At 35.1% G+C, this 19836-nt stretch overlaps 1 protein-coding gene and 1 pseudogene across 1 annotated transcript in view; one reads left to right on the plus strand and one right to left on the minus strand.

Moving 5' to 3' along the window:
- The window catches only part of PIGK (phosphatidylinositol glycan anchor biosynthesis class K), a 136173-nt gene that overhangs the window by 12296 nt on the left and 104041 nt on the right, over positions 1-19836 (plus strand). The gene's annotated exons all lie outside the window — the stretch shown is intronic.
- On the minus strand, positions 12788-13286 carry LOC115858340 (protein tyrosine phosphatase type IVA 1 pseudogene; annotated as a pseudogene).

Genomic DNA, 19836 nt, shown 5'->3' on the forward strand with positions numbered 1-19836 from the left:
AATTTTAGGCAACAGAAGGCAATTCTGACCGATTCAAGTAGAAAAGGTATTTATTGAAAGCATATTTATTGAAAGCATATTGATTAGTTTACCAAATTGCTGGGAAGGCTGAGGCCTTAAAGAGTCAGGAACAAGAGAGACTACGTAACAGAAAAGACATATCTAAAAATCAAGGCATAAAACCAGTCCAGTGATAGGAATGCACCTTGAATTGCTGATGGCTAGACTCAGCTACCACATTACTGCTACCGTTGCCTTTGGAAACTTAATGTTGCTTCTGTGGCCTGCTGCCAAAATCTGACCTTTGCCGTCCCAGCTTCTTACTGTCTCTAGCTCTTAATTTAGAGTCCTTGGTGGGAATGTCATGTTGGCAGAATATAGATTAAGTGCCCATGTCCATGCTGCAGGGGTGACAAGAAGAATGACTATGTGGCATTGTTAGCTTCTCTATAGGGAGGGGGGAGCTCTACCTTCTGTGAAGACTCATAAAGTGGTATATTCCCTAATTATATGAGGGAGCTCAAGTACTAAGCAGAACTCCCACACCTCCACCCCTAAACACCTGTCCTCTACATTTGGTTTGTCAGATATGATAGATCTGTTTTTTGCTACTTCCAAAGCAGTTATAGAAGAAATTGCAGTCAGTTCAGTTATTTAGGTTTGATTTACTTAGTTCTGTGTTCCTCTCTACCTGTGAGGTAGTGTGGAAAGAGCTTTGCAGTTAAACAGATCTGAGTTTGAAATCTGGGTTTAGTGGTGATTTTGGTTAATCATTTTGTGATACTAAGCCTATTTCCTTAGCTATTACATGGTAGTGGTACTACCTTCTTTGCAGGATTTAGGTACTTACAGTAAAGTGACTAGAGATATGTATAAAGTGCTACAGGAGAAGAAAGGAAGCAGGGCATGACTCAGGAAACAAAGTTATCTTACAGTCTATGTCAATAGATCATTTTAGCCTAAGAAGCTGACAACTATAGCCTTGGAACTGTAATTTAATTCCTGTATTTCATCTGGAAGTTAAGGCATCTTGGTAATACCATTTTTTAAAAGTACATTAAATTAAGTCTGAGAAAGGATGATTTGTTATATCAGATTTAAGAATTATTCTTGTAATTAGCTGATTACTGTTATTTGTTAATTAGTTCTCAAATAGGTGTATGTGGTTAGTCTGTTGATTTTTAACTGCTATTGCTTCTATACCCAATGTGCTCCTTCAGGGAATTACTATGCATGGCTTGGCAGTAAGTTTCACTTTGGTAAATGAGTCTTTGTCCTGTCTATAAGTCATGAGGATATGTTTAAATGATTTAAGTAAGATTTAGAAGGACTTTTTAGAAATAGAATATAACTGTAGGATATATTTTATATATAATAATTAGTAAGTTTGTCCTTAGGTTTCTGAAGAGTATTCTTTAAAAGCTTATTCCTGTTTCAGATGCTTTCCTGTCTACATCTCTGGTTATGAAGTCTTTGTTGGAGAATGAATTGGGGATTGAAACAGTTGATGATTTAAAACATTTACTACTTAATAAAAAGCGATCAATAGAATAGATTCTATTTGGCTTTTAGTCTATTATCGTGAATACTCCTCTTCTTGGTGACTTATCTCACTTTACCCCTACCTGGAATTAAGTATAAAAATATAATTATAAGTAAATTTTAATCAGAAAGTAATAAACTATTATGAAATAACAGTTTGGAAACTTAAAATCATTGAGTGGTTTTCAGTTTTAAAGCTTGAATTTCAAAATACAGTTTGAATTTATTTTATACATTATGGAACATTTTCAAGTTAAAACAGTATTATCGTAGCGTCTGACGTATATCATAGCTTCTCAGGCTGTGTATCTTGAGAAAAATGAGTGGTCACTGCATTGAATAAAAATTATGAGTAGAACTCTGTTTTATTTTGTTTTACCTTATTTGCTTTTTAAAAGGAGCATTTTACTTTGTCTTGCAATGCAAAGTATTTGCATTTAGTTTTTCCATATACTTCAATAAGAAACTAGTTCATGTCAGAAATCATTTACCGAAACACACGACACAGATGATTGCCTTTTATTGTGGAAGTTCACATCAATTCCTTAGATCCTGTTTGAAATGTCACATTAATTGTGTCAGTACTCTTGTTCTGATTTCATTTTGATTTTCTGTCTGTATTTCACCTACTCCAACCATACTGAGCTATTCTCTTTGCCTGGAATGGTTGTCTATACTTCTAGCTCACTGCCAGCAAAACCTGGCCGTGATTCTGAATCACTCAAGGTACATGTTAAAAATACTGATTTCTCGGCTTCACCCCTGGAGATTCTAATTCACTAAATCTGAAGTGAGTCCTAGACATCAACTCTATATGTGGTTCTGGTGCACAGTCAAGTTAGGAAGCACAGCTGTAACTTTTACCTGACCTTCCAAATCACTTTAGTACTTCAAAAAAGTATTCTTGACCTCCTTGTTTGCTTTTATGTTATCCTTTGTCTGTACTTTGATTATAACATGGTTATGCTAATTATAGTATGTCTCCCTCATTAGATTATAAACTCCTTGAAGGGAACAAGAATTATATTTTATTTCACTTTGTACTTCTAGCATCTAGCACAGTACTTGGCACATAGTAGTGCTCAGTAGGTATTGGATAAATAAACTTGTGACTTGGAAATACTTTAACCAGTTAGGCAAAACAAACACAAGTCTGTACTTTAAGAACATTTCTGTCTTCTAAAGTGTGTTAGTCTAGTTTTTAGCAAATGTTAATGTTATAAAAGACTTTTTAATACATAAGTTGACAGAATTTTATAATACTGTATCAAAATATTGATTCAGAGAGGGGATCTTAATGGTTATGGGGGAAAATAAAAAGACGTGCTCATAAGTGGTTCATAATTACCCTCCACCTTATCTATTATCCTTTTCATACGTAGGTTCCATGGAGTTCAGGTGTCTTGCACTTTGTGCCCATGCTTTCTGTAACCTTACCCACCCTCAGAGATTTTGTTTTTCTTTTCCTGGTTTTAGCTTCCTGAAACATTTCATTATTTTTAGGAAATTTTATGTCCTCAAATACTTGTTTTAGACTAAATCCCTGTTTTGCTACCTCCAGTACGCTTTAAATGCTTAAGATGAGGAAGCGAAAAGGCATTAAGCAGGGCTTAGGTTCTAAAGTCAGTATGTGAAGCAAAAATTTAGCTAAAATTTTTCTTGTGAAGTTTCTTAAATAGCACATAAAGCACAATATAGTATTATCTTTCATCAAGTCTAACATAGCAGTTTTAGAGCAGTGCTAGAGCAAATTACTGTTTTCTTTTTCTTTGGTGGAACATTTGATGAAGTGGTTCACTTAGGATTAAGGGACATGTTTTATGAAAAATGGCCATATCTTTAACACTAGAATTGTGATGCTCATGCTGTGAGAGGCACATGGGAATTGAGACTGAGGGAATGTAGAATTGTAGCTCCCATCTCATCTCATGTTTACTTTGGGGAATAAATTCATTGAGTAATAGGGTGGATGAAGTCTGTCTTTCCTTTTATTTTTTTTGGCTCAATTCATAAGAATTAAGTTTATGGAGTTAAATGTGTATATAATTTTTCTTAAAATATGATTTAGCTCTGCTACGAGTTGGGTGGATATGAGTTTTTGTAACGATTCTTATCTGATAAACTATTTCTGTAGTTAAATCCAGTAGCTTTTCTTTTTTTAAAAATTTTTTTTATTGAAGTAGAGTTGATTTACAATGTTGTGTTAATTTCTGCTGTACAGCAAAGTGACTCATTGATGGTCCAGTAGCTTTTCTGACACTATTTTTTCCCTTACTCTGTATTTTAATCATTATGTGAGATTAATATTCTTAATTTAAACCTTTATTCATCTCCCCTTACTCATAAACTCTTAGGGTATGCAAAATAAAGTTCAAATCCCTTATGCTGGAACTCAAGGCTTTTGCAGTCTGTCCATATCTAATATTCTGATCATTTAATTTCAATTCCTTATGCTCTAACCAATACCTTCTTATAAGTCTCTGTTTGGGCCTCTGTCATTGCCTTACACTGGTCCTTCTGTCTACAGTTTTTTCCTTCCACCCTCCTTTCTAGTTTTCCTATGCCCAAATTCACTTCATACATTCCCTAACGCTTTCTCAGTCCTTCTTGCATAAATATTTTATTTGTACTTCTATCACGGCACTTTTTTGTATGTATTGATCTTATTTCTTCAAGGTAGGTTCTGATACTATATTTGTATTCCTCCCAGTACATTCTGTAATATATTGTGCAGAGTTGAATGAATGAATAGTATGCTAAAGATCCCTAGTTAAGTGGAACCTAATTGGTCTAGATTAGAAAGGAAATATATATGAATATTGCTTATTTATAGTTTCTTTAGATCTTTATTCTTTTTTTTTTTTTTTTTTTTGTGGTACGCGGGCCTCTCACTGTTGTGGCCTCTCCCGTTGCGGAGCACAGGCTCCGGATGCGCGCAGGCTCAGCGGCCATGGCTCACGGGCCTAGCCGCTCAGCGGCATGTGGGATCTTCCCGGGCTGGGGCACGAACCCATGTCCCCTGCATCGGCAGGCGGACTCTCAATCACTGCGCCACCAGGGAAGCCCTAGATGTTTATTCTTAAGCTGCACTGAGCTAAAAGTGCCCTATAGTAGATTTTATAAACTATTCCCTGACTCCTACTTTTGGGATCCATGGGTGGGGTGATCTCACCAGGGAACTTCAGATTCATTTCCTTCTATGAGAAGTCTATAGAGTCTTGCCGAAGACAGGTTATTCCCTATCTTCCTACTGTTTAAATTCCCTCAGAATGCACTTTTGAGGTTTTGGTCTCTTATTCTTTTTAACTTCTTTCTCAAGTAATAAATATTAGAATTAGAAATGTGAATTCTGGTAATGTTGTAAATTAAAAAAGAAAAAAAAATCACTAACTGCCTGTTATTGTTGTTTTAAAAATCAGATTGGTAATATAGCTTTTGACAGTTTTTATTTATTTATTTTTTACATCTTTATTGGAGTATAATTGCTCCACAATGGTGTGCTAGCTTCTGCCCTACGACAAAGTGAATCAGCCATACACACACATATGTTCCCACATCTCTTCCCTCCTGCGTCTTCCCCCCTCCTACCCTCCCCATCCCACCCCTCCAGTTGGTCACAAAGCACTGAGCTGATCTCCCTGTGCCATGCGACCACCTCCCACCAGCCATCCACCCCACGTTTGGTAGCATATATATGTCCATGCCACCCTCTCGCTTTTTGACAGTTATTTTTTATTCTGCTGTGGATTTGATCTTATACATAAGAAGATATTGTGTACGGGGGAACATTAATAAGATACTTCAGGAATTTTCTTGTATAATTTCTCATTAAAACAATATGGAGAAGGGCATGGTTATTACGGTTCATTGGAGGTGCTTGTGACTTTCCGATAAGGTAAGCCAAAATGGACCCCTACTTTTGGCCTCCTCCTCCATCCCCTCTGCAACACACATTCACTATCCACTGTCCACCATAATTCAGATACTGTGTTAGGGATTTTATAAAGAATTATTTATTCCTTGAACTTTTATGAGAGAATCCCCTCCCCTCCCTTTTTACATATTAAAAATGGTTACTCAGAATGGTTAAATGACTTGCTTAAGGTACATTAAAGGCACTGTTAAATAATAGAACCAGAATTTGAATTCAGGTGTTTGGACTTTATGGCTGGAGCATTTCAATTATTTCACAGCTATCTCCTTCCTAAGAAATTACAACAGGTAATATTTATGTAATATTTACAATTAGAGAATTCTTTTAATAACATGATCTCATGTTATTCTTATGACAGTCCTATAGAGGTTGGTAAAATTATGCACACTGATCATTTAATACCTTATTTAATTAAAAAGTGTATATCTACATGTTGAATGTGGTGCTTGTGAAAATCATTCATATTAATTGAATAATATAAGGAGCACCTTCCCATTTTCCTATTTTTTCCATAGTTTTTACTATTTTCTAAGTCTTCATGATTTCATGCTTCATGTACTTCATGCTTCTGTACTTCAGCAGCTTTGTAGCTGTTTATTCCCTGTCTCTAGTCTCTTTCCCCCTCCAGCCCATCCTACACACAGCTGTCAGAATTATCTTTCTCAGACACTGCTTTTATCTTTTAACTCCCACAATTAAGAACCTGCAGTGACTGTTGTTTCTCTAAAAAATCCAAACATTTCAACCAGTGTTCAGTCTTTACTGCTTTGTTAATTACAAGTTACTATGTTCATTTGTTGATTTGTTATGATGTTTACTACATAATATTTATTCACTGTTATTTCTATTTTTTTTTAACCATTCATCCCACTTAGAACACTTAGAATATCCTCTGTGCTGTCCTTTCCTACCCATATAGCTTTCTTTCCTTTGTGTCACTATGTAGAACTTTGCAGAGTACCCTGTACATGGAGGTTACTGAATGATATTTTTTAAACCATTACAGTTAATTTATAAAATTTTCTCAATAATTAAATATATAGTTAAAACTTTATTACTGTTTTTATTTTATGATTTCACCTCCTTTTTTGTGGACAAAAGAACTGAATAGTAATAAATATGCTTTGTAAATAATTTGTGATATATTATCATAGTTATTGTCAAGATAATATTAACTCATGCCTTTGAGTGTTCTGCTTCTTGTCTTCTGTCATTTCCCAACAGTTTTTTTTTTCTCATATACTTTGTAAAACTACAAATAATAGTGTTTGAATATAGATACGTATTCTGAGCAGTCTGTCATTTTACTCTCACGTTGGCAGCTGATCTGTCTGCCACTCCACGTGATATTCTTGGTGAAGTGCATAATATCTTGAATAGGTAAACGTTTAGAATAGTTAAGAAGCTGAAATGTGCTCTGAGGAGGAGAATAGTGACAATGCTAAAAGGAGCATGTTGGCCACTGCTATCATTCTTTTATGTTTAGATAATAAGATCCATATTGAAGACTAAGGAGACCATTAAGGGTTTTATGGAGCAAAGGGGAAATTTCTTTATTAATTTGTAAATAGATAGAAGGGTTTTGGGCTGTTGAAGAAGTGAGAGATGCTTATTTTTCATCAATACCACAACGTCTTCATTCCTGACACTATCTTCATATCTGGGAATTTGATTTCCTTGACTTTGGTCTTCTTTTGAATTGTCTTGGGGTCTTGTTCTTCCATATTAAGTTTACAATCAGCTTGTCAAGTTCTTAAAATCCTTTTGAGATTTTTATTTGCATTGCAGTGAGTTTTAGATTAATTTAGAGAGAATGGGCTTCTTTATGGTATTTTATCATTCAATTTTATAATTCAATTTATGAATAAGGTATATGTACATTTAATTATGTGTTTAACATCTTTCAACTAAGCTTTATAATTTTGTTTTTGTTTTTTAAAACATATTGGCTTTTTTTAAAAAATAAATTTATTTATTTATTTATTTATTTTTGGCTGCATTGGGTTTTCCTTGCTACGTGCAGGCTTTCTCTAGTTGCGGCGAGCAGGGGCTACTCTTTGTTGCGGTGTGTGGGCTTCTCATTGGGGTGGCGCTTCTCTTGTCATGGAGCACAGGCTGTAGACACGCAGGCTTCAGTAGTTGTGGCATGCAGGCCCAGTAGTTGTGGCTTGCGGGTTCTAGAGCACAGGCTCAGTAATTGTGGCACATGGGCTTAGTTGCTCCGCGGCATGTGGGATCTTCCCAGACCAGGGCTCGAACCCGTGTCCCCTGCATTGGCAGGTGGATTCTTAACCACTGCACCACCAGGGAAGTCCAAGCTTTATAATTTTTAATTTTTAGTTTTTGGTAGAATTTTTAGTTGTCATATTTTTTTGGTTGATACTATAAGTGGTACCTTTTAAAAATACATTTTCTTACTTCTGATGCACATGCAGTTGGTTTTTGTGTATTGTTCTAGCAACTCACTGAACTCTTATTAATTTTAATAATTTGACTGTAAATTCTCTTTTGGTAGCCATAAAACCTAAATGACAGTTTTCTTTCTTTAAAATCTTTGTACCATAAATTTTTATTCTTCAAAAGTTTTTCATATTTGAAAATTTGGGGATAAAAGTTGTCTTTAAAGACCTCAAAATTAGTAGTCCGGGGAAATCCTTTATTTTACACATGAGAAAAATGTGTTCCTGAGAGGTAAAGTGACGTTTAAGGTCAACAACTGTGTGGTGGCAGACCTAATGCTAGAATCCTTGTATAATGATTATATTATATTGTGTTGCCCAATTCATCAGTAGAAATAAGTGAAATATTGAAGAAAAAGGATAAATGAAAGCAATTAATTAAAAATAAGTATAACTGTTGATACATCTTAGGACGTTGATGTTTGCAGGATAACTCAGTATACTGGATTTACTATTGTAAACAGTAATCTAATAACCTTACCAAAATTACAGTAGCTTGTCTTCAGAGCTTTCTCCTATGATAAGCTTTCTTTAGAGCTGTCCATCTATTTTAGTTTGAAAATAACTCAGAAAATTATTTTTATTTTCACATTGGCCCTCCAATAGAGTGCACCTGTTGGCGTCTTATGTCAAGTTTTTATGTCAGAATGTGCAATAACTTGATTTCCTAAGTATTTGTGATGGCCTTGTTAAATAGTCTTGCTGAATGATTATTTTAAAATCAATTATAAACCAATTTAAGATTCAGTGGCTTCCAAGGATTGTGTTGTAAATGCAAATAAATCACAAGTTAGATTGGAGGCATTTAGCATAATGTTTAAGAGTTCAAGCTCTTAAACTGTCTCTATTTGCTGATGACATACTATTATGTATAGAAGACACTGAAGAGACTCCACCAAAAAATTGTTAGAACTAATAAACAAAATCAGTAAAATTGCAGGATACAAAATCAATATATGAAAATCTCTTATGCCTCTACTAATAATGAACTATCAGAAAGAGAAATTAAGAAAACAGTTCCATCAAGAACAATAAAATACTTAGGAATAAATTTAACCAAGGAGGTAAAAGACCTGTATGCTGAAAACTATAAGACATTAATGAAAGAAACTGAAGAATACACAAATAAGTGGAAAGATAGTCTGTGTAAGAATTAATACTGTTAAAATGTCTGTACTACCTAAAGCAGTGAGTACTACCCAAGTGTCTGTACTACCGAGTGTAATCCATATCAAAATTCCAATGGCATTTTTCACAGAAACGGAAAAAACAACCCTAAAGTTTGTATAAAACCACAAAAGACCCCAAATAGCCAAAGCAGTCTTGAGAAAGAAGAAAAAAGCTGGGGGCATCACACGCCCTGATTTCAAACTATATTAAAAAGCCATAATAATCAAAGCAGTATAGTATTGCATAAAAACAGATGCATAGACCAATGGAACAGAATAGAGAGCCCAGAAATAAATCCACACATATATGATCAGTTAGTTTACGACAGAGGAGCTAAAAATATACAATGGGGAAAGGACAGTCTCTTCAATAAATGGTGTTGGGAAAACTAAACAGCTACATGTAAAAGATTGAAATTAGAACATTTTCTCACACCATATATAAAAATAAACTTAAAATGGATTAAAGACTTGAACGTAAGACCTGAAACCATAAAACTCCTAGAGGAAAACACTGGCAGTAAGCTGTTTGATGTTGGTCTTGGTGATGATTTTTTGGATTTGACGTCAAAACCAAAGGCAACAAAAGCAAAAATCAGCAAGTGGGACTACATCAAACTAAAAAGCTTCTGTACAAAAGGAAACCATCCACAAAATGAAAAGGCAGTCTACTGAATAGGAGAAAATATTTGCAAATCATATGTCTGATAAGGGGTTAGTGATCAAAATATATAAAGAACTCGTAAACTCAATAGCAAAAAACCAAACAATCCAATCAAAAATGAGCAGAGGATCTGAATAGACATTTTCCAAAGAAGACATACGGCTGGCCAATAAGTACATGAAAAGGTGCTTAACATCATTAAGCATCAGGGAAATGCAAAGGAAACCACAATGAGATATTATTGTAAATAATCTAGAGATGATTTAAGGCACAGGGAGGATATTGCTGTGTAGGTTAACATGCAAATACCAAGTCATTTTATATAAAGAACTAGAACATCTGTGGATGTTCATAGGGATTCCTGGAACCAACCCCCTGCAGATACCCAGGAACAACTGTATTGGGGAACCAATAAAAGGAGCCTGATACGTTTGATGTCATATAACTTTGGGTAGGTGCTAGGTTGGTCTGAGAAATACGAAGGAAGAAAGACAGTTGGTGGGGGTGGGATACACACTAATTTAATTTACTTCTTTTCCTTTCTTCTTTCTTTTCTCCTTTCCTTCTTCCTCCTTCCCTTTCCAACCAACAAAATATGTATTGAGAGCATATGGTGTTTAGAATACACTTGCCAATTTTTGTAATTTCAACCGATGTGGGGATACAAGGAAGAGAAAAGGGTAGAGGAGTGAACTATAACTTCCATGAAAAACCTAAGTGCTTGGCTGGTGACAGTGGGAGTGACCTCAAAATAAGTCAGACTCAACTTGACATTTCAACATGGAAAGTGGTAATAATAAGTATTTCTAAGAAATTTCTGAGAACTTCTAGTGGAGAATTGATACAAACAATGTTGTAATTCTCTGTCATGTTATATCTGACTCAGGGATGTTAAAAGGATAAGTGAAATTAACATTTGTGAACATAATTTGATTTCTTTGTAGAAAAGTTATTTCACAGAGTTTTATATTAATGATTTCTAAGAATTTGACCTGAGCATGAGTGGGAGATTACTCAATTCAGTAAAAGGTACCCTGACATTAAATCCTTATACCTACCCATTAACTTATATTTAATTATATCCATCTCCAAGGCTTCAAATCATGAAATTCAGATATGTTATTTCAGAAAGTAAAACCCATATTAATCAGAACTTAATTTACCTAAACTGTCAGTTTTTTTCTACCATACTGGAAGCAAAGGACAATCAAATAAAATCATATTAGGGAGCTTGTTCTACAAATATATTTTCAGATTTATTCTCGACAAGTAAAAGCTAACTTAATATTCTGTACTTTTTCTATCTATTTTGTTATATTTAATAATAGATATTCAAAAGTTAGCTTTGATATACGGATAAAGATTTTTATTTAGTAGATTGATTATACTTATACAAGAAAGTAGTTTAGATATTGTCTTTTTTTTTTTTCCATTTCATTATTTATTTAGATGTTTAGCTCTTGCACTAGGTTTTTACAAACTGGTGAACACTGACAAATTATTTGTCTCATAGAACTATAACTACATATTACAAGACGATATAAGTATGTGGTCAAACTAACATTAATATACATCACCATTTGATCAGTTTCATAATAAACTATCAAGTATCCAAGTATTGAGTTACACAGCTCAAAATGCATAGAAAAATTAGATGTCTGCTCAGTTCACTAGCAGAAACCCACTTTAAAAAAAAATGATTTATTTATTTATTTTTGGCTGCGTTGGGTCTTCACTGCTGTGCACAGGAGTTATCTAGTTGGGGCAAGCAGGGACTACTCTTCGTTGCAGTGCTTGGGCTTCTCATTGTGGTGGCTTCTCTTGTTGCAGAGCACGGGCTCAGTAGTTGTGGCTCGCGGGCTCCAGAGCGCAGGCTCAGTATTTGTGGCACATGGGCTTAGTTGCTCCGTGGCATGTGGGATCTTCCCAGACCAGGGATTGAACCCTTGTCTCCTGCATTGGCAGGCGGACTCTTAACCACTGCGCCACCAGGGACATCCCCACTTCTTTTTTTTAAAAGGGAGGTTGGGAAGAGAAGAAATAAAAGCACATTTCAAACAAAAATAATAGCTGGTAAACAACTTCCAGTAGGTATGGAAAAATAACAAGAATTTCAAATATTTTATGACTAAGAATTAGCTACAATAACAAAACATCTTTATCTTTAAAAAATATTTACTAAATTAAAGAGCATATTCTACATATTCTATACAAGGTAAAGGCAGTATCTTACTAGAAATATTTAATAGCCCTCTCCTGTTCCTTTTTAGGCTCTTCCTGTTAAGTGGAACACAAAAGTGCAAACATTAAAATAATTGTAAAGCTTTTTTGCTTGGAGATGTTAAAGATATACTTCTATATACAACGTAGCTTTTCAAAATGTAGATTTTCCATAACAGCACAAATGATATTTATGGAAAGATATTAAATAACACCATATGACTTGGTAAAAAATTTAACAAAAATCAATGGTTATGCAAACCTGATGTATACTGGTATGAATGTGGGCAAATGTAAATGTAAAGTGAGCAAGGAAATAACTATATAGGCCCTGCTTTCAATGTAAGAAATGACTGAAGCAGTAAACCACATAAGATCTAGAGTATTCTTAGTTCCTAGGGTTTTAGTTCTATATGATAATAAAAAACATACAAGTGTTACACTGGATATCTTGGTACCTAATCTTCCTAAATTTCTTATGCATTGAAAAGATTCTGGCATGGGAATAGATTTAAAGACTTATAACTCAGTACTGCATGAGTTCAGGAATTGGAACAAATGATAAACAAATTTGAAATGCTGAACAGCAAGAATCTTTTGCTAAGTGTCCAAATACGTTGATCGTAACCTAAACATAGAAGTTCTGTCAAGCAGGTAAACTGGTAAAATTGCTTTTCAATACTCTTGTAAAAGCTTCATTAGACTTGTTCACTGAGCCAACTTCTTGGCTAATATGTGCAACAAATTAGGTCCTGTTTGAAGTTCTACTTCCAAAACAACAGCATCAGACACCTCAGTTTTATTGACCATTGAAGTCTTTGCAGCACAAACACATTTGAGAATGATACTTCTCTAAGTACAAAAGTTGCTTGATGTTAAAATCTCCATGCTGCTTTTGTTTTCTGACCTGTACTGCATCTTCCTGTTTCATTCTGCCATCTATTAATGCTAGGGCAACAAGCAGTGGAGCTGTTCCAAGGCTTGCAACACGGTGAACAGCAGTATAGTAACCAGGTTCTTCATAAAACTTGATTTCACAAGACGTAACTAGCCATCAACAATAAGGTTGGATGGTGGTGCACCTTCATGAAAAGGCCAGTCAAGAACATGGATGCCTTCTTTTTCCATAAGAGCAGTGTCGTCGTACATTGCTTCACATACTCTTACTATTGTGGTAATCCGTATTTCTTAAGTTTCTCAATAGCTTTGTTCAAGGTCTCTTTGGTTGGATTGTGTATAATAAGAAAAATGTTTTTGTATGTGCCTTCAGTGGGAGTTGGGCAGTTCATGCAAGACATGTTAATTTAGTCAAAAAATACTCATTAGGGCTATGAAAGAATTAAACAAATTGAATACAGAAATGATGTAAAGAAACTTCAGCTTATTCCACTTGAAATTCTCAGTGCTTTGAGTATGAAGTTGGGAATAATGGGGAATGAGATGAACCTCCTAAGAAGAAGAAAGTCTTCAATCCTGTAATACTGAGCAACAGAGAAGAAGTGTTTTGAGGCTCACCCTGTCTAGGTCAGAACTGGAAAATGCTCTGTGGATTTCAGTTCAACACTTTTGTGTCCAGGTAACTGCTCTTATGCGGCTTCTTGATGGAGGTGGTAATGAATTTCTACAGCTCTTATGTCCTCATAAAGGTCATGCTGTGCTTGGCAGTAATCTTCACTGACCTTCAGAAACTCCGTAAATGTGTGATGACAGAAAGGATTATGTTTACTCATTGAAAACTGTGGCCTAATCATGCAGTGGGTACCAAAGTGGCAGCGACACAGGCAGCTGCGGTTGCAGCGCAGGGCGGGGCTCCGTGGTGGTCGGTTGCAGGGTGGAGACAGTGCAGGTGTTGACAGGCAGCAGGCAGGTATTGGGTTTTGAAAAATAGTTGAAATCAGAACGTTCCATTCCCCAAGCATTCTTTGTCTGATTTTATCATTATTAAAAGAAGACTTTGGGAATATTTTTCAGTTTTTTTAAAGGTGAAAACAGACTTAAAATCTGTAGCTCTAAAATTAAATGATTTGCATATTTAAAGTTTTAAAAATATTTGTAATGAAGTTTAAAGGATAAATTTCATTGAGTCATGAACAATGGAAATACTGAAATGAGATTTTTATGAGGAAGGTGATGTCCCCTTAATATTTGTTGATGCGAATATAGAAATTATTACAGATTTTCTTTTGGCTCTGCTCACTATTTGGGAGTGAAAGTGGAGTGAAAGGCAATGTATTCCATTCTGCCAAAGAATGTAGTAATGGGTGGAAAGTGTGTGGACTTTGAAATCAAATCTCATCTCTTCTGCTTACTAGTCATGCAGCTTTGGGCAAGTGATCTGCCCTCGCTGAATTTCCTTATCTTTAGAATGGAGACAATAATAGTCTTCACGGGATTGTTGTGATTTAGTGAGAATTAAGTATCGGAAAAGACTGCAGCACAATGCCTGTCACACAGTAAACTCAACAAATATTTGTTTCCATCATCTTGTCATCTTACCTTGTTTCCATTTTTCCATAGCTTCTAATCTTATGTTTTTATAATCTTATTGAAATATGAACTCCAAAGTTGATAACTTGGGTAAAATAGTAAGTGTACAATTTAATATGGAATGGTTAAATCAAATTTATGTCAGTTAACACCATTATAATGCTTTAAAAATTGTTGAAATATATTAAATTGAGATTTATTATTATCTTCCAGTTAATTATCCTTTTGTCTGTCATAGTCTCCATTTATATTTTTCCTCTTTGATTTTTGTCCTAGTTGACTTTTTGATCGAATTGAAGAACAGAAGTGGTAGTAAAATACTCTTCACTATCCGTGTTGTGTCTCTGTATTTTATTCTTTGCCAAATAGATTTAAAAAAACTGATAAAAGTGATACCTCAGAAGCGTAGCCATCCAAGTCTTCTTAAAGAAAAGAATATCTGAACTTAATTCTTAAGAATATCTTTCTTAGTGCCCAGAGAAATTAAGAGGACCTTTTCATTTACTTGCTATTCGAGAATAGAAATGTACCAGAGAAGGCTTATTAATGATGTTTGCATATATTTTGCACGCAAAATGTGCAGTTCAGGCATTGTGGTCAAGTCCTAGAAAACTTTGTAGCATCCTAGTGAGGTTACATATAGACTGCTAAAATCTACTGATGTTAAGCAAGATTCCAAGATACTTGTCATAAAAGTAGATGAGTTGGGGAGACTGATTAGGTCAGTACAGACCATTACTGGAAAAATAACAAAAGTAAAATTTTTGTTAAACATGAGAATATGAGAAAGATTGCATATTGATTTCCATTATGATGGATTGTATACAATATATCCAATTGTATCCTGTGTCTTTTGACAAAAGTAGGTTATACTAGATCAGTTGATGCAATATTCTTTTTTTTTCTTTTATTAACTTTATTAACTGAATGTTGCCAGTGAATTTAAAATGTTATTTTTTCTGAACAACTAAATACAGAGCTCAATACCTTTAATTGTTCTTCGAATTAACTGCATTTGATCCAGTACTTTAAATTTTACAAACTGCTTCATAACACTCTACTCAGGTTATTTCTGTTTCATTAGTATGTCATTTATTGCACAAAGCTTAATATTATGCTTTATTTATTTATCACACATTCCTCTGATAAAAATAGACAAATAATTTCTAGAGGGAATGGTAAGGTAAGAAAGTTTTATCTAATATTGATGACTGTTTTTCCAGGAAACCACTAGCATCTAATGCTATTACAGCTAGAATAAAAAAACAAATTTAGTGGACCCCAATAAATGCACCTTTGGGTCATGCCAGTCTTATTATTATGCACATTTTACACTGAATTTAACCATTCACTAGGAAACCAAAATGGAAACTTTTGAGTACAAGCAATTTTTTAGCTTTTCCTTATTACTAACTCATCGTTATTGTTATTAGAATAGTAATATTAGTACACCTTTTCAAATATGCCAATTTAAAAAATTTGTAAAAAAAGCCTTTTAGCTTTCTCTTTTAAAAATTGGAACACCATCTACCCCCAATTTCCTATATATATGCCTTTTAAAAATATTTTGCCAGTTATTTTCCCCTATCTAGATCTTATTTTCTTTCTTCCTTTTTTTAAATTAACATCTTTATTGGAGTATAATTGCTTTACAATGTTGTGTTAGTTTCTGCTATATAACAGAGTGAATCAGCTATATGTATACATATATCCCCATAGCCCCTCCCTCTTGCGTCTCCCTCCCACCCTCCCTATCCCACCCCTCTAGGTGGTCACAAAACACTGAGCTGATCTCCCTGTGCTATGTGACTGCTTCCCACTAGCTATCTATTTTACATTTGGTAGTGTATATATGTCAGTGCTACTCTCTCACTTCATTCCAGCTTACTCTTCCCCCTCCTTGTGTCCTCAAGTCATTCTCTACGTCTGCATCTTTATTCCTGTCCTGTCCTGCCCCTAGGTTCTTCAAAACCAGTTTTTTTTTTTTTTTAGATTCCAGATATATGTATTAGCATACGGTATTTGTTTTTCTCTTTCTAACTTACTTCACTCTGTATGACAGTCTCCAGGTCCACGCACCTCACTACAAATAACTCAATTCGTTTCTTTTTATGACTGAGTAATGTTCCATTGTATATATGTGCCACATCTTCTTTATCCATTCGTCTGTCGATGGACACTTAGGTTGCTTCCATGTCCTGGCTATTGTAAATAGAGCTACAATGAACATTGTGGTAATGACTCTTTTTGAATTATGGTTTTCTTAGGGTATATGCCCAGTGGTGGGATTGCTGGGTCATATGGTAGTTCTATTTTTAGTTTTTTAAGGAACCTCCATACTGTTCTCCATAGTGGCTGTATCAAGTTACATTCCACCATCATTGCAAGACGGTTCCCTTTTCTCCACTTTTTCCCTTTTCTCCTCTCCAGCATTTATTGTTTGTAGATTTTTTGATGATGGCCATTCTGACAGGTGTGAGGTGATACCTCATTGTAGTTTTTTTTTTTTTTTTTTGCGGTACGCGGGCCTCTCACTGTTGTGGCCTCTCCCATTGCGGAGCACAGGCTCCAGATGCGCAGGCTCAGTGGCCATGGCTCACGGGTCTAACCGCTCCGCGGCACATGGGATCTTCCCGGACTGGGGCACGAACCCGTGTCCCCTGCATCGGCAGGCGGACTCTTAACCACTGCGCCACCAGGGAAGCCCCTCATTGTAGTTTTGATTTGCATTTCTCTAATGATTAGTGATGTTGAGCATTCTTTCATGTGTTTGTTGGCGATCTGTATATCTCCTTTGGAGAAATGTCTGTTTAGGTCTTCTGCCCATTTTTGAATTGAGTTGTTTGTTTTTTTGATATTGAGCTGCATGAGCTGCTTGTAAATTTTGGAGATTAATCCTTTGTCAGTTGCTTTGTTTGCAAATATTTTCTCCCATTCTGAGGATTGTCTTTTCGTATTGTTTATGGTTTCCTTTGCTGTGTAAAAGTTTTTAAGTTTCATTAGGTCCCATTTGTTTATTTTTGGTTTGATTTCCATTTCTCTAGGAGGTGGGTCAAAAAGGATCTTGCTGTGATTTATGTCATAGAGTGTTCTGCCTATGTTTTCCTCTAAGAGTGTTATAGTGTCTGTTCTTACATTTAGGTCTTTAATCCATTTTGAGTTTATTTTTGTGTATGGTGTTAGGGAGTGTTCTAATTTCATTCTTTTACATGTAGCTGTCCAGTTTTCCCAGCACCACTTATTGAAGAGGTTGTCTTTTCTCCATTGTATATTCTTGCCTCCTTTATCAAAAATAAGGTGTCCATATGTGCGTGTGTTTATCTCTGGGTTTTCTATCCTGTACCATTGATTTATATTTCTGTTTTTGTGCCAGCACCATACTGTCTTGATTACTTTAGCTTTGTAGTATAGTCTGAAGTCAGGGAACCTGATTCCTCCAGCTCCGTTTTTCATTCTGAAGATTGCTTTGGCTATATGGGGTCTTTTGTGTTTCCATACAAATTGTGAAACTTTTTGTTCTAGTTCTGTTAAAAATACCATTGGTAGTTTGATAGGGATTGCATTGAAACTGTAGATTGCTTTGGGTAGTATAATCATTTTCACAATGTTGATTCTTCCAATCCAAGAACATGGTATATCTCTCCATCTGTTTGTATCATCTTTAATTTCTTTCATCAGTGTCTTATAGTTTTCTGCATACAGGTCTTTTGTCTCCTTAGGTAGGTATATTCCTAGGTATTTTATTCTTTTTGTTGCAGTGGTAGATGGGAGTTTTCCTTAATTTCTCTTTCAGATTTTTCATAGTGTATCGGAATGCAAGAGATTTCTGTACATTAATTTTGTATCATGCTACTTTACCAAATTCTTGATTAGCTCTAGTAGTTTTCTGGTAGCATCTTTAGGATTCTCTATGCATAGTATCATGTCATCTGCAAACAGTGACAGCATACTTCTTTTCCAATTTGATTCCTTTTATTTCTTTTTCTTCCCTGATTGCTGTGCCTAAAACTTCCAAAACCGTGTTGAATAATAGTGGTGAGAGTGGGTAACCTTGTCTTGTTCCTGATCTTAGAGGAAATGGTTTCGGTTTTTCGCCATTGAGAACGATGTTGGCTGTGGGTTTGTCATATATGGCCTTTATTATGTTGAGGTAGGTTCCCTCTATGCCCATTTTCTGGAGAGTTTTTATAATAAATGGGTGTTGAATTTTGTCAAAAGCTTTTTCTGCATTTATTGAGATTATCATGTGGTTTTTATGCTTCAGTTTGTTAATACGGTGTATCACATTGATTGATTTGTGTATATTGAAGAATCCTTGTGTTCCTGGCGTGAACCCCACTTGATCATGGTGTATGATCCTTTTAATGTGCTGTTGGGTTCTGTTTGCTAGTATTTTGTTGAGGATATTTGCATCTATGTTCATCAGTGATATTGGCCTGTAGTTTTCCATCTTGTTTAATGTGTCATTTAAAGCTTGTGTTTCCTTATTGATTTTCATTTTGGATGATATGTCCATTGGTGAAAATGGGGTATTAAAGTCCCATGTTATTTCTGTGTTATTGTCGATTTCCACTTTTATGGTTTTTGGCATTTGCCTTATGTATTGAGGTGCTCCTCTGTTGGGTGTATAAATATTTACAATTGTTATATCTTCTTCTTGGATCGATCCCTTGATCATTATGTAGTGTCCTTTTTTGTCTCTTATAATAGTCTTTATTTTAAAGTCTACTTTGTCTGATATGAGTAGTGCTACTCCAGCTTTCTTTTGATCTCCATTTGCATGGAGTATCTTTTTCCATCCCCTCACTTTCAGTCTGTATGTGTCCCTAGGTCTAAAGTGGGTCTTTTGTAGACAGCATATATATGGGTCTTGTTTTTGTATCCATTCAGCCAGTCTGTGTATTTTGGTTGGAGCATTTAATCCATTTACATTTAAGGTAATTATTGATATGTATGTTCCTGTTACCATTTTCTTAATTGTTTTGGGTTTGTTTTTGTAGGTCTTTTCCTTCTGTTGTGTTTCCTCCTTAGAGAAGTTCCTTTAGCATTTATTATAAAGTTGGTTTGGCGGTGCTAAATTCTCTTAACTTTTGCTTGTCTGTAAAGGTTTTAATTTCTCCGTCAAATCTGAATGAGAACCTTGCTGGGTAGAGTAATCTTGTTTGTAGGATTTTCCCTTTCATCACTTTAAATATGTCCTGCCACTCCCTTCTGGCTTGCAGAGTTTCTGCTGAAAGATCAGCTGATAACCTTATGGGGATTCCCTTGTATATTATTTGTTGCTTTTCCCTTGCCGCTTTCAATATTTTTTCTTTGTATTGAATTTTTGATAGTGTAATTAATATGTGTCTTGGAGGGTTT

The sequence above is a fragment of the Globicephala melas genome, chromosome 1 (assembly GCF_963455315.2).
Source record: "Globicephala melas chromosome 1, mGloMel1.2, whole genome shotgun sequence".
In the NCBI taxonomy this organism is placed as follows: Eukaryota; Metazoa; Chordata; class Mammalia; order Artiodactyla; family Delphinidae; genus Globicephala; species Globicephala melas.